This window comes from Mytilus galloprovincialis, chromosome 4 (genome assembly GCF_965363235.1).
Source record: "Mytilus galloprovincialis chromosome 4, xbMytGall1.hap1.1, whole genome shotgun sequence".
Taxonomy (NCBI): Eukaryota; Metazoa; Mollusca; class Bivalvia; order Mytilida; family Mytilidae; genus Mytilus; species Mytilus galloprovincialis.
Window position 1 is genome coordinate 103,776,385 of NC_134841.1, and position 15,211 is coordinate 103,791,595.

Sequence of the window (15,211 nt, forward strand, 5' to 3'; positions counted from 1 at the left end):
TTGTTTTACAATTAGATCTTGAATTTTTTTTTCTTTAATTGCGTATTGGATTTAAGATATACAATGTAGGAAAAAGTAAAATCTCAAAAATACTAAACTCCGAGGAAAGTTTTAAAAGAAAAGTCCCAAATAAAATGGAAAAATCAAGAGTTCAAATATATCAAACGATTGGATAACAACTGCCATATTCCTGACTTGGTATAGTCATTTTCTTAAGGTGGGGAGGGGTAACACTTCTGAACAATAAAATCAACTGTAACTTCATTTCAGTCACATATTTTTTACAGATATATTCAAGGGAGGTAAATAATGCTGTTTATATTTATTTCTTTATTTTTAAAAAAGTAATAAAATCTACGAAATGTAACGTTGTATGTACACATGATGTATGGTAGTCCCTCCAGTCAATCTCAACTTAAATATTCTGAAAAATAAAAACAGTATACTTTATTAATAAGTTACTGAACATAACTTGTTTAATAATATAATTAGTCTTTGACATTATGTTTATTTCAGATACCTAGTTGATACATTTTTGTCTTGTACCGTTGACATTTTTTATTCTCGTTTGTGATCCATGTTTTGCACCATTTACTTGCTTATAGATAAATACCAGAATTTTATTAAACATGATTACTTTCAAAATTATGTATATGTCAAATAAAAACCTACATACTATATGTAAATGTTAACAGTCTTGTTGGAAAATATATTAAAAAAGTCTAACGGTACGTTTGTTTTTGGAAATTTGAAGTCTCCACAAAATCCTATAGAACCCATAATACAGAAGCATTTTATTAGATATGGAAGTAAGTACTTACACCATCGTGAGTTATATCCTGAGTTTGATCTCCATCCTGAATTGCCACTCAATCTATTAAATCGTCCACTTTCAAAATGATTTCGGGTACTTCCTCTGTTGCCTCTGTATGAAACACGTGGCCTGTGAACAGCTGATCTTCTAGATCTGTATTCTACTAAACAAATTTTGAAAATTATCATTTAAACTATTGTTATCCAACAAATATGTTTAAAAGCCAAAAATTGCTTATCTTTACAAATTTGTCTGAAGAGATTTTTATTATCTATTCAATATATATTTTAGTTGTATGTTACCAATTTAAATTCGTCCGACCAATGACTGTTCTAAGTTTTAGGTAAAAAAGTCTAAATATTCTAGAAAAAATCCACATACATGTACATGTAAAAAAAAAAAATTTGTTGTTCCGTGTCTTTGTACTATAACAGTTGACGTGTTTTCCTCGAATTTAGTTTTTTAATCGTATTTATCTTCCTTTAATTGATTTTTGACTATTGAACAGCGGTATACAAGTTTACTTATGTTTATCAATATTGAATATCAATGAACTCATTTGAAAGTAAATATTGCTAATATCTTACGTCTTTTTCCACTAGTTAAACCTCCATTCTGTTGTGCCCTATTCAATCTTCCGGTCAATTGTCCATCATTCCATCTTCCGGTCAATCGTCCGTCATTCAATCTTCCGGTCAAATGTCCGTCATTCAATCTTCCAGACAAATGTCCGTCATTCAATCTTCCGGTCAATTGTCCGTCATTCCATCTTCCGGTCAAATGTCCGTCATTCCATCTTCCGCTCAAGTGTCCATCATTTAATCCACTGTTTATATGTTCATTATTCCAATCTCCGGTAAGTCTAGACCCCCTCAATTCTACTGATCTCCGAGTTGACGGCAAGGTGTTGCTTTGGTAAACACGAGCTGAGCCTAAAGTAACTACAGCAGCAAGTCCAATGAATACTGATAACATATTCATGGTTCTGTTGGAAAAAAATAGTCTATCATATTTGAATAATTCAAAGCAAAACTTCAAAATATGTGCACAGATAACGGATGTAAAATGAGATTCAATATGTAATATGAAACGCTTAATTTGAACCATATTGTAATCATACAGTATGATTTTTAAAGCAAATGAACATTGAATAAAAAATTAAAAATCAAAACAAAAAAAGTCATTATTTATGAAATGCCAAATTGTTAGCACTTGAGTATGATGTAACTTAACATATTTCTTTCTCAATATAACAATGTAATTACAGTTAGAGTTGATTCTAAAATTGTTGAATCGCTGTTTTGATCTGTTATACATTGGGAGCCATTACGTTTGCTATATATTATATATGTATTAATTTAGAATAGAATTTCAGTGAACGATTGAATTAAAGGGAGAGTAAAACACGAAACACAGAAACTGAACAATATATAATTTGAAACAACTTTCGATAGCAAAGCATGAGGTTTTAACCCTAATATCTTTACTAAATTTATAGTTTAAAAATGTTATATAAATGTTGCAATTTTTTTTTTTCCTACCTATTTTTTCAAAAGTAACGCTTGTTATCAGTGACGCCAAGATAAAGTAAATATTATCCGTATTGGACCAGAAGTTTGGGTAAACTCATGCATAAGTGATACAATTCATCGTTAGAAAACAAGGTCACATCAAATTACTATATTTTATATATATTATTTACAATTATTCGTTAGGTACACATTTCTGCGGATTCCGTGGGTACTGGGGAACCACAAAATTAAATGTTTTAATTCTTTTAAAAAAATATACGCAAACTTTGCCAAAGCAACAACATAAAATATTCATGAAAAAGTAAGTTTTCCTCAATCCATGACCATTGGTACCCGCGAATATAAATCAATCCCAAATATATGTTATTTGATGGATTTTTGATAATTAAAACACTTAGATTATTGTTTATTTTTACCATTAATATCTTTAAGTTCCATCAAACAATTACGAAAAATAATATTTGATCAGCAAAATTCTAAGGATTATCTTACATTGGTAATAAAAGTAAAATAAACAACACTTTACCTGAAACTTGTTCGTTTTTAACGTTTTGCAGATGCTCACAAAGAAAGGATGTAGAGTATTGATGAACCATTCTCTTTTTATACAAATTGCAAAGAAGGAAACGTTGTAAATTCGGAAAATTTTTAAATCCAAAAATAACACAAACAAACTACGTCAGTTTTTTTAATACAAACATAGGTTGTAAAGTTAACCACAATGACCTATATGTCATTCTAATTAGCTTAATGTCAGCACAGGTAATAACCTTTGATATTCAAAATTTTTTTTATGCATTCACTGATTGATCATTATTAATTCAGAATGCATAGTTTGTTTCTGACATTTAAACGCTTTCCTACCTCATGTAAGAAAAATAACAGAATATGATTTAAATGCTGCATAATTTTATTACGTTAGAAATGTACCAATCGACACATGACCTTGTCCTGTAACTAACAGATGTTACGTTTTTATGCAATGACAGTTTGAGGAACAAAAATATATTGATTGATTGTCTGAAAAATATATTCGTAATATATGCCCGTTATTTATTCGGTCTCGCGGTCTTGGCGCTATGCATAAAAAGTAAAAATCACAAAAATACGGAGCTGAAAGGAAAAAGTATGAACAGAATGTGGTCTATGTTAGGCATCTCCTCTGCAGAATATAATTATAAGTTTCCAATAGACGTCTATGTGCTTATTGGGACTTACTTCTAAAAAAGTCATAAAGAAACAAAGAAGGGCATATAGGCATGTTTCTGTGATGCCATTTTACTTATTCCTCAATTGGTATTTTTTGGAACATATTCTGGTAATAATATAATTAAGTTAGAGTCTTTGCTTGTACATGTCTATCTATTTAATAGAAGTAAATCGTATGTAACAGTTATGGAATTGTGTAAGTTATTTAAATTTTCAAAATAATAAATTTTATAGAATTTACAGTTCATCAGAGCTGAATGCCACCTTTGAGCGTAATACAATGAACCGCGGAATGCTAAAATCATGGTCAAAACAAAACGAAATAGACTATCAAGATTCGAAAGAAAAAAATAACAGGCATTAGTCTAAATAAAACAAAAACAACAATCTGCTATAATTTTGGTAAATGACTTTCTATGGGCTATTAAATCTTGTATGAAAAAATAAATGGAAGTTATGGGGCAAAATATTTTACCTTGTACTGTATGGAACAACACCAAAGAGTCCGAACATTTGACACAAATGGCGAAACCTCACCTAAGTACATTCTCAAGACAATTTTTATTGAACAGGTCGGGTACACTTCATAAAAATCTTGTAAAGATCCACACGAAGGTTTAAAAAAACAAGATAATTTAATGTCACATTGTGATATATTGATGGTGTTTAGTTCTGTCATTACCATAGATAAAATAAAACAGTCATGGCTTCCTCATTTACCTAATTATACTTCTTAACGGATTTGTACTAAGATGAGCAACATGACGGGTGCCACATGTGAAGCCTGATCTGATATCCCTGCCGAAGCATGTGCGATCTCAGACTTTATAAAACGTCACCTGTCTCTGAGAGAGTTGATGTGCCTTGTTTATGTCAAAGACCATTTTGCCTATTTTTTATTCTAACAAATTCTATCATCTAAAGATACCAATACCTTGTTAATGAACGTTCCGTTTGAATTTCACATAAAATACATGATGGTCTAAAAGTAGAGATTCTTGGTACTGACGTCGTCTTAATCGCGTGTTTAAGTGTCCTTCTGGTATCTTTCGCTCCTCTTTTATATTTGTTTTCATAGAAAAGACTACATTCTGCATGGGAAACTAGCACAGACGCAATTAGGAGGTTGAGACTTGAAGTTGTAAATGTTGAGATCCTGCAACACGTATTAGTAATTGAAAATTCTAGTTGCAATTGATTTGGTAAAATAAAATGATAGATACAGATTGACCTTTACAATAGGCAAGTATTTTCAATTTGACGGCATCGAGACCGTTGTTGCCAAAGCAAAGTTTAAGGGAGGATCTGTTCTCTTGTTCATCTTTTCCAGTACAAACTGGTTGAAAAGTCAGTGATTTTCAATGTAGACGTTTTGATTTACAATTCAAATCATCGTCACTTCTAGGATAACAAGACAGTTTAGTTAAATTGCATCTGTTTATGAAATTCCACAGGTTTAACAGCCATTGGTCTCACACTTCTAGATGAGACAGTGTTGTTAAGAGTCATCAAAAGCCAAAATATCTTGTTGAAGAAATTAACATGGCTGTGTTATTAACTTATTGTTATAGTTATTAGTATGATGATCTGAATTTTTTATATATTTGGTATGTCTGGTTATGAGGGAACACCTGTCATACTTGTCGATGTCCGAGTCAGTATTATGTACAAATGTACACTTGTGCTGGCGACGTATGAAATTTATAATGAAGTGTTGTCTTTATGTTATACATCATTTGGTCAATTCCGCTGCTGGTGGTCAATTAATCCCCGAGGGTATCATAAGCTTAGTAGGAAAAAGTTCAGTACTGCTATGATTTATAATCAAACCCTAATTACAATGCTCGTTCGTACGTGGTCGAAAATACGGTTGCAACTCCCTACTGAAAAATTGATCTTAGGTGGATTGAACTATTTGTTTGGAATGTTTTTTGTCATAGAGCTTTGCAACTGTGTTGATTCTCGAACATGATGAGCTTTAAAATATTCAGATTCAAGCGTTCCAGATAAAGGTTAATCATCACAAGGGCTTCAGACTTATAAAATTTAAAAATGATTGTTTTCATATTTTAAAGTGTTCTTTGTCTTGAGATAGCTGTTTCAAGTTTGCAAATCAATAAACGGGATTATCGCTATTCTGTGCATTTTTCCTTTGATCTTTTTTGTGATAATTTTTCATATCGTTCTACTTGCTTGAGATGGAAAATTATCGATAGAAACTAAGCAGGCACGTGGCGTTGCTAACGAAATTGACATGAAATCGTCATAGGTGAAATAGCGATCAACAGATTATCATTGATCATCTCAACTCGATTGCCTCTTGAAATGATCAACGATAATCTATAATTATCAGCTTTATGAAACAACATATCTTATTAGACTGTGTTGTAGAAAATTGTTACCGAAATATTACTTCATGTTTGTTCTACTACACCTTTCTTTAGATATATTTGTAACTGTAATACTCATTGTTTGTCTCCTCAAACAGTATTTCCAGAATGGCTATCTAACGAATGTCTTGATAAGACTTTTGTGTTCGTTTTTTTTTTTCTTCTTTGGTCTATTATATTGTTATCTGCTGTAAACATTCTTTTGAACTGCGTTTAAAATCATCTTGGTTATCTAATTTTATCAATATTTGTTGTAAATGGAATAATAACATCTATAATGAGGTTCGATAGCAAAATGATTTTTTAAAGATCTCTCAAAATATTTCATGTGGTGTCACGTGGTTTTTCGAGTGATTTGATAGGGCTTTTTCGAGTATGACCACTTTTTTTCGAGTGAATATGATCAAAAATGTAAACAAACAGACTTCCTTTCTGACAAGACGTGATATAGACGCTTTGGTTTAACATACACGGATACTCAAGGTGGTTTAGTATTTGAAATAAAAATATATTATTAATCCGATATTATTTTCTGTTAAAAAAAAGTTGAATTTAGCCTTTAATACAATGCTTTTATTCCAAAAAACAGAATAAAGCCAATTGTTTACACATACCAATGCCAATTTCGATGAAAATGCATACATAGATAAAGGCAACAGTAGTATTCCGCTGTTCATAATTCATAAATTGATAGAGAAAAAACAAATCCGGGTTACAAACTAAAACTGCGGGAAACGTATCAGATATAAGAGAACTACGACACAACAGAGACACAACACCGAAATGTAACTCACACAGAAACGAAATATAATGTAACAATGGCCATTTTCCTTATATCTTTAGATATACAGACACTCTATAAAAATTCTTGTTACTGCATTGAAAACAACATTTTGAGACTAAATTCATTTCTATGTGTTCGGGTTTTTTCGAGAGCATTCCGAGCTTTTTCGAGTGCGTCCTTTTTTATCGAGTGATTATACAAATTTCTTATTGCTTAAAATGTTAAATGTCAGTGTATTTTCATTTAGAAGCAATAAAAAAAGAGTTAAAGTTCTTATAAATCACATGTTCATTATATATTCATGATGTTAACAATCTAATGAAAGAGTAGACAATTTGGATTGATACGTACGTACATATAGGGTGTTGAGCTGATGAACTATTCATTTCATTGTTAACTGTCTATATTATTATGAAATTTAATTTACATTTTATTGTAAATGGGAATAAAAACTGGTCGGATTTAGTGTGTACATGTTTTTTGTTTTTGTTTTTTATGATTTTATTTTGTGGAAGCAGGTAGCAGATTTTTTTCATAGCATTATTCTGATTCTTCTCTGCTGTCCAGGTTTTCTTAGTGCGTTTTTTATAAACAGCTGCGCCATGAGCGCATGCTACGCCCGAAGCGTTTTCAAAGAAAAAAGTTCATTCTCTTATGGTTTTGGTTTATCATCTACATCTTGCATGAATATACATTCCTCGTAACACACTGCAGAGTGTGATACGAAAAAGTGATACAAAAATCTGCGTTAATTTAATTTTCTTAGCCAGGTTCATAAGATGATATTACAGCATATCATTGGCTATTCGTTAGGTCATTGGGAAGAATGGTATACCGTTAGATATCATATTGAAATTAAATAACAAGAGTTGGTATTGAGCGATATCTGTTCTCACTTGTTAAGAAACCTATAAATAATTTCTCAATGTCATATAAAAAAAATATGAAAAACTTAAGGGAGGTTACCGTAATCTGTGTTAATCAGTCACCAAAGTTTCGTGAAAACTTCTAAAAGCACTTTTAAAATTTTCTCTGAAAACTGTTACCCCTTTTTAGCTCATCTGGCCAAACAGCCGGGTCAAGTGATATTTTTCCATCACTTGGCGTTTGTCGCTGTCCGTCTTCATCGTCCGTTTACTTTTACAAAAATCAAGTCATCTGAATCTACTGGACCTAGTTCATTGTAGATAGAAATAACTGTAAACAGCAATAATGTTTTGGTAAAGTAGGAATTCATGACAAGCAAGCCACCATAACCATAACAGAGAATTTTGTCATGAATTCTTTCCTTGTCTCCAATGTTGAAGAGTGACCTTTATTTAATATGCACTGCAGCACATATACAAAGGTGTGTAACACAGGCTCTTTATAGCCTCTAGTTTGTTTAATAAAATCCAAAAACTCGAAAACGTAAAATCTAAAATTTATAAAATCCAAGTTGTCGGATACCTCAGTAGATATAAACATTTCTCTGAAGTTTCATATAAATTGGTTACAGCGTTTGTGAGTTATTTTCTGACTTGCTGCCGACGGATGGACAACGGTATACCATAATACGTCCCGTATAAAAACTCCGGGGTTCACCACGAAAAATATTATTAATTGTGACAACAACAAAAACATCAAATGCAGTTGAAAAGATTTATAATTTAATATTTGAAAGTTGTGGTAGAACGGTTAATTTTCCAATCAGAATTAAATTGAAAAAGATTAATTTTGATCACCGAAGTATTATGGTTTTGTGATTTGTTGGGAATATATGATATTTTCCTTCACTAGATTACAGTTATAAACTAAAATAACTCATTTTTTCAAGTCAAGAATACCTTTTTTTATCACAATTTTCTTTAAAAAAAAATACGGACCATTTGTTAAAAAACCCGGACGATTTCACAGTTGCTCTCGAAAAAAGCCCGGACAATAACAAACACTCATTTTATTTATTAGATACAAGGAAACTGTGCTTCTTTGTTGATAAAACATGTATAGTAATCAAAATAATTTCGGTAGTCATTAAAAAAACTATAATTATTACGAAATAGCAGTTAATTGACCTAATCGCATGTTTTTACACTCGCAAAAAAACGGACCGAATCACTCGAAAAACCACGATCCTAGCCGGACACTATACCTACCGTGAACACATTAATTATAAGACGAAAACAAATGAACAACAGAAACACTAAACTATATAAAAAAAGCAAATGACAACATACATAAAAATGAAAGATGATTAACACTTATAAAATATAAGAAAGAAAAACTCAGTTAGTAGTCTTTGCAATCGTAATCGTTTTAAATAAACTAAACGATTGATTTGAATTTTTTTTTTCGATTAAACTATAATTGCAAATCAAACAGACAAAATACCATTTGATGATATTTTTACTTTTATAATTAAATATTTTATTATCTGATTAACATTATTCAAGAAACATTAGTTCTTATGAAGATATAAATTGCAAGACATATAATACTGCAGCTTCAATATTGATGTAATTAATATCATGGTTATAACCTAGTCAAATTTATTTAAAATCAAATACTTGTCATAAAAATTATTAGTTTAAGTTTATATGCCGATGGGTACATTTCTAAAGGCATAAATTTATGCAAAATTTAAACGTATATTTACGCTTTAGCAATGACGTATTAAAGCATTATAATATCGCAAACAAACTATGCATACTGAATTAATAATGATCAATCAGTGAATGTATAAAAACAAATAAGAATATCAAAGGTTGGTACCTGGGCTGACATTAAGCTAATTAGAATGACATATAGGTCATTGTGATTACCTTTACAACCAATGAGTGTTTTAAATACAATTACGTAGTTTGTTTGTGTAATTTGGGTTTTAAGAATTTTCCGAATATTCAACATTTCCTTCTTTGTAATTAGTATAAAAGGAGAATGTTTTATCAATGTTTTATATTCTTTCTAAGTGATTATCTGCAGAACGTTAAATAGAAAAACATCCAGGTATAGTGTTGTTTGTTAACTTTTATTCTAAATATGTAAGAATTTTGCAGAACTTTTTTCATAATTGTTTTATTGAACTTTACAATATAATGGAATTTGATGCGACTGTCATACAAGTGAGAGGTTTAGCTAGCTATAAAACCAGGTTCAATCCACCATTTTCTACATTTGAAAATGCCTGTACCAAGTCAGGAATATGACAGTTCTTGTCCATTCATTTTTGATGCGTTTTGTTATTTGATTTTGCCATGTGATTATGGACTTTCCGAATTGATTTTCCTCTGAGTTCAGTATTTTTGTGATTTTACTTTTTGTTTCAAACACTCGTGACAATAACAACAATCTTAATGTTTTTATTTATGCAAATAAAAATTGGATTAATTTATATTCGAAGGTACCAATATTCGTAGATTTAGGAAAACTTGCGTTATCGTGGATATTTAATTTCGTTGCCTTGGCAAAGTTTGCATAAATTCCTTTAGAATATTTTTAATTTGTTGAACATTTAAATTTGAGGTTCCTTATTACTTTCGGAATCCATGAAAATGTGTATCCAAGGAGAAGAATGTAAAATTTATAATTGAATAATTAGATGTGACCTTGTTTTCTAACCATTTATTGTATGTAAAGTGAGCATTATTTGACTAGACTTGTGTTCAAATAAGGATAATATTTACTATCTTGGCGTCACTCATTACAATCATTGCTTTAAATTTTTGCAATCAATAGTTAAAAAACAAACCTATTGTAACATAACAAACAAATAACATTTCTAAAATAGAAAGTAAGAATATTAGGGTTCTAAACCCATGCCTTGCCTTCAAAAGACGTTAGATATTATTTCATTTGTTATACAGCTCCAATACACTGTATTACTCAATTTTTAATGCCCTCTTTCACTAGCATTACTTTTCTGAATTGATATATAAATGTAAGATATATTTAATGTATTCGTAAAACAGCGATTCAACCATTTTAGAATTAATTCTTCGTGTAATTACAATGTTATATTGCAGAAACACATATATAAGGTTACATCAAACTCAAGTGCTAACAATTCTGAGTCATATAGATTTTTTTGTTTTAATTATTATTGTTGTATTCGTGCTATAAGATCATACTGTACAGGTTTTGCTAAAATTAAGCGTTTTATATGACATATGCACTCTAGTTTTATAAAAAAAAAAAAAAAAGATGTGGTATGATTGCCAATGAGGCAACTGTCCACAAGATACCAAAATGACACAGACATTAACAACTATAGGTCACGTACGGCCTTCAACAAAGAGCAAAGCCATACCGCATAGTCAGCTATAAAAGGCCCCGATAAGTCAATGTAAAACAATCCAAACGAGAAAACTAACGGCCTTATTTGTATAAAAATAATGAATGAAAAACAAATATGCAACACATAAACAAACGACAACCACTGAATTACAGGCTCCTGACTTGGGACAGGCACATACCTAAATAATGTGGAGGGGTTAAACATGCTAGCGGGAGATATTTAACTGTGCACATATTTTTGAAGCTTTGTTTTGAATTATTTAAATATAATAGAGTATTTCTCTTTATCAGAATCATGAATATGTTATCAGTAATCATTGGACTTGCTGCTGTAGTACCTTTGGGCTCAGCTCGTGTATTCAACAGCAACACCTTGCCATCAACCCGGAGATCATTAGGATTGAGGGGGTCTAGACTTGACGGTGATTGGAATAATGAACATCGTAACAGTGGATTGAATGATGGACAATTGACCGGAAGATGGAATGACGGACAATTAACAGGGAGATTGAATGACGGACAATTGAGTGGAAGATGGAATGACGGACAATTGAACGGAAGATTGAATGACGGACATTTGACCGGAAGATTGAATGACGGACATTTGAACGGAAGATTGAATGACAGACAATTGACCGGAAGATGGAATGATGGACAATTGACCGGAAGATTGAATAGGGGACATCAGAATGGACATTTTGAGAGTACAAAAAGACGTAAGACATTAGGAATATTTACTTTCAAATGATATTCAATATTTAAAAGCATAAATAAAGTTTTGAACCGCTGTTAAATAGTCAAATATCAAAAATCAATTAAGGGAACACAAGTACATTTTTTTTTTACATTTACATGTATATGGTTTTTTTTTTGTCTAGAATATTGGGACTTATTCACTATAGACTACAAACAGTCATTGGTCGTGCGAAGCTAAATTGATAACATACAACTAAAAGATAAATTAAATAGGTTATAAAATCTGTTCAGACAACTTTGTAAAGATAGAAAAAATATTTTTTTAAATATTTGTAGGAAAACAATAGTTTAGATGATAATTTTCTAAATTATTTTTTTGATAGTATACAGATCTAGAAGATCAGCTGTTCACATGTCACGTAATTCATACAGAGGAAACAGAGGAAGTATCCGTAATAATTTTAACAGTGGACGATTTACTAGATTGGGTGGCAATTCAGGATGGAGATCAAACTCAAGATATAATTCACGATGGTGTAAGTGTTTAATTCTAATTCAAAGAACATATTGTATTATCATCTTATTATCTAAGATACAAAAAGATGTGGCATGAGAGCCAATGCGACAACTCTCGACCCAAGTCACAATTTGTAAAGAACACCGTTATAGGTCAAAGTACGGACTTAAACACGGAACATTGACTGATACCGAACAACAAGCTATTAAGGTCCCCTAAGTATAAATGACTAGTGTAAAACTATTCAAACAGGAAAACCAAAGGTATTATCTTTATATAAAAAGAAAACAAGAAACTCTAATGAACCTCGTCAACAAACGACAACCACTGAACATGAGGTCCCTGACTTGGGACACTAGACTGATTATAACCATTGGGAATCAGCAACAAACATAATGTCAAAGTAATGATACATTAATCAAGTTGTGTTTATTATCTGATAAATAAAATTTCTTTTTTTATTTTACAGAATATTGAAATTGAGATGTTCTAGAGAGACAACAAAAGATCGTGTGAACATGCAGTGGGATATTCCGTAGATTTTATACTTTTTAAAAAAAATTAAATTAAAACATATTAAGTATATGACTTTTCCTTTCAAAAATATTCCAAAGATATATTGTTACCGAAATTATCATTGAATCCTGATATACAATATTATTGTTCATGAGTGTTACCAAAACATATACTTAAACCAATACACAATTTCAACAGAAAACCTTGTTAGAACATATCTAAGATAATTGTACAAAGAAATACTAGTAGATTTAAGAAAGGTAAAGAGGGGTCTAAACAATACACCAAAGTATGACTTAAATGAACAATGATACAGACAAGTATTAACGTACCAACAGTGGTAACAAATATACCAGTTTTGGTGGGATTCGTATTGCTTAATCTTAAGTTTTATATGTTTCATTAATATTAAAACTGATGTTCAAAGCTCATTGCCTTTTTCATAGTAGATAAGGATTATGCCGACAAAAATAACAGTCAAAAGATACCAAAAAGGACAATCGTAACTTATGCCGAAGAAAATAACCTTTATATAAAACCATGCATAACAACTTCTATACTCAGGCGTATAATATATGTGATATTCATCCAAATCTAAAGTTTTGCATGTCAAATTCATATAGATTGTTTGTCAACGTATAGTCAGCGCATACACAATAAGTGTTAACAATCTCCAATAAAGTTTTCAAACTGCAAAATTCCGCAATATTAATGGAAAACAAATGCCCTTCGGTGACCTACAGTTGATAATTTCTGTGTCATTTGTTCTCTTATGAAGAGTTGTCTCATTGGCAAGTATATTTCATCTGTAAAGTGTTCGGCTTATAAACTATCTGTTAGTAACGTTTTCACAGAATCTGAGATACGCTTATATCAATCTTTTAATTAAATCAAAATCTAACTACAACTAAGAGACTTGACTAAAAACTACGAGTACAATCTTTATACTTTGAAACGAACAAAGAAACAACAGATTTATACAAAATTCACTTTATTTCAAATAGTAGTCTTAAAACTCTTACCTCAATTTATCCTTTATCCTTTTACTGACTCCGGGGTCGCAACTGATTTGTTCAACAATTATAACCTTTCAAAAACTTTAATAGAGCACATGCTTCAAAACCATAGGTTTCGAAGACACCTAGTTCTAAGACAACTGCTTTCTGAGACAACTAGTTTTGAAACAACTAGTCTCCGAGACACGTAGTTTTTGAGATAACTTGACTTTGAAGCACCGAAGTCACAAAACTTTAACAAGCTACTTGTTTGAGGAACTGCGATCATTCTCGTTGGAAACCCTAGTTTAAGAACAACTAAATAGCATGCAACAATCATAAAGACTGCTAGACCGCTTGCCTCAAACCACAAGCTTTCAAAAGGAACTTATTGGTTTACAAACTACTCACTAAGACCTTCTTTATTTGCTGGTATTCTCTTTTTGATGCTTAACCATCAACAGCCAAAAACCAAATGACCGTACTTGCACAATATATTGGTGTTTTTATATACCTATAGAGCGGAACTCAAGGAGAGCAACCCCTATTAACAACGAGTTTCATAGCAACCAGTGATAAAGGGATGATTTTCACTAAAGTTTTTTTTACTGATTTATTCAAACGAGTGAATTATAATGAATTAAAATTACAAATAATGGCATATGCTTAAACTACATTTTTCTCACACATCTTCTTATATCTAATAACCCTATTCTATCAATATGTGTGCTAAAGTTCAAGATGTACCTCTCATCAGCTGGCAAATGTAACAGACTTATTGTATTTTTTCTCATTTTGTCTAAAGGCCATTGATATCTTTCTTAATTTTTTGTCATTCCCCCCTTTTTAATTATTAGCATTTTGACATAGATCGAATACTTTCGTTCAGTGTATGTTTACTTGTTTTTGTTTATATTTCGTTTGATGGAGTAAACCCATTTCAATTGATATCTTATAGTATGTCTTTCTATGTTGTGATAGAACACTATTATGTAAGAAAAGGGTGACAGATGACGCCTGTTAAAACGTTTTAAAAGAGGGACGAAAGATACCAAAGGGACAGTCAAACTCAGAAATCTAACACAAACTGACAACGCCATGGCTAAAAATGAAAAAGACCAACAGAAAACAATAGTACACATGATACAACATAGAAAACTAAAAAATAAACAACACGAACCCCAACAAAAACTAGGGGTGATCTCAGGTGCTGCGGAAGGGTAAGCAGATCTTGCTCCACATGTGGCACCCGTCGTGTTGCTTATTCATGTTGTGCAAGTACGTTTATCAAATTCATGTATTTGGTTTTGATGTTATATTTGTTATTCTCGTAGGATTTTGACTGATGCTTGGTCCGTTTCTGTGTGTGTTAGTTACATTGTAGTGTTGTGTCGTTGTTCTCCTCTTATATTTATGCGTTTCCCTCAGTTTTAGTTTGTTAACCCGATTTTGTTTTTTGTCCATGGATGCATGAGTTTGAACAGCG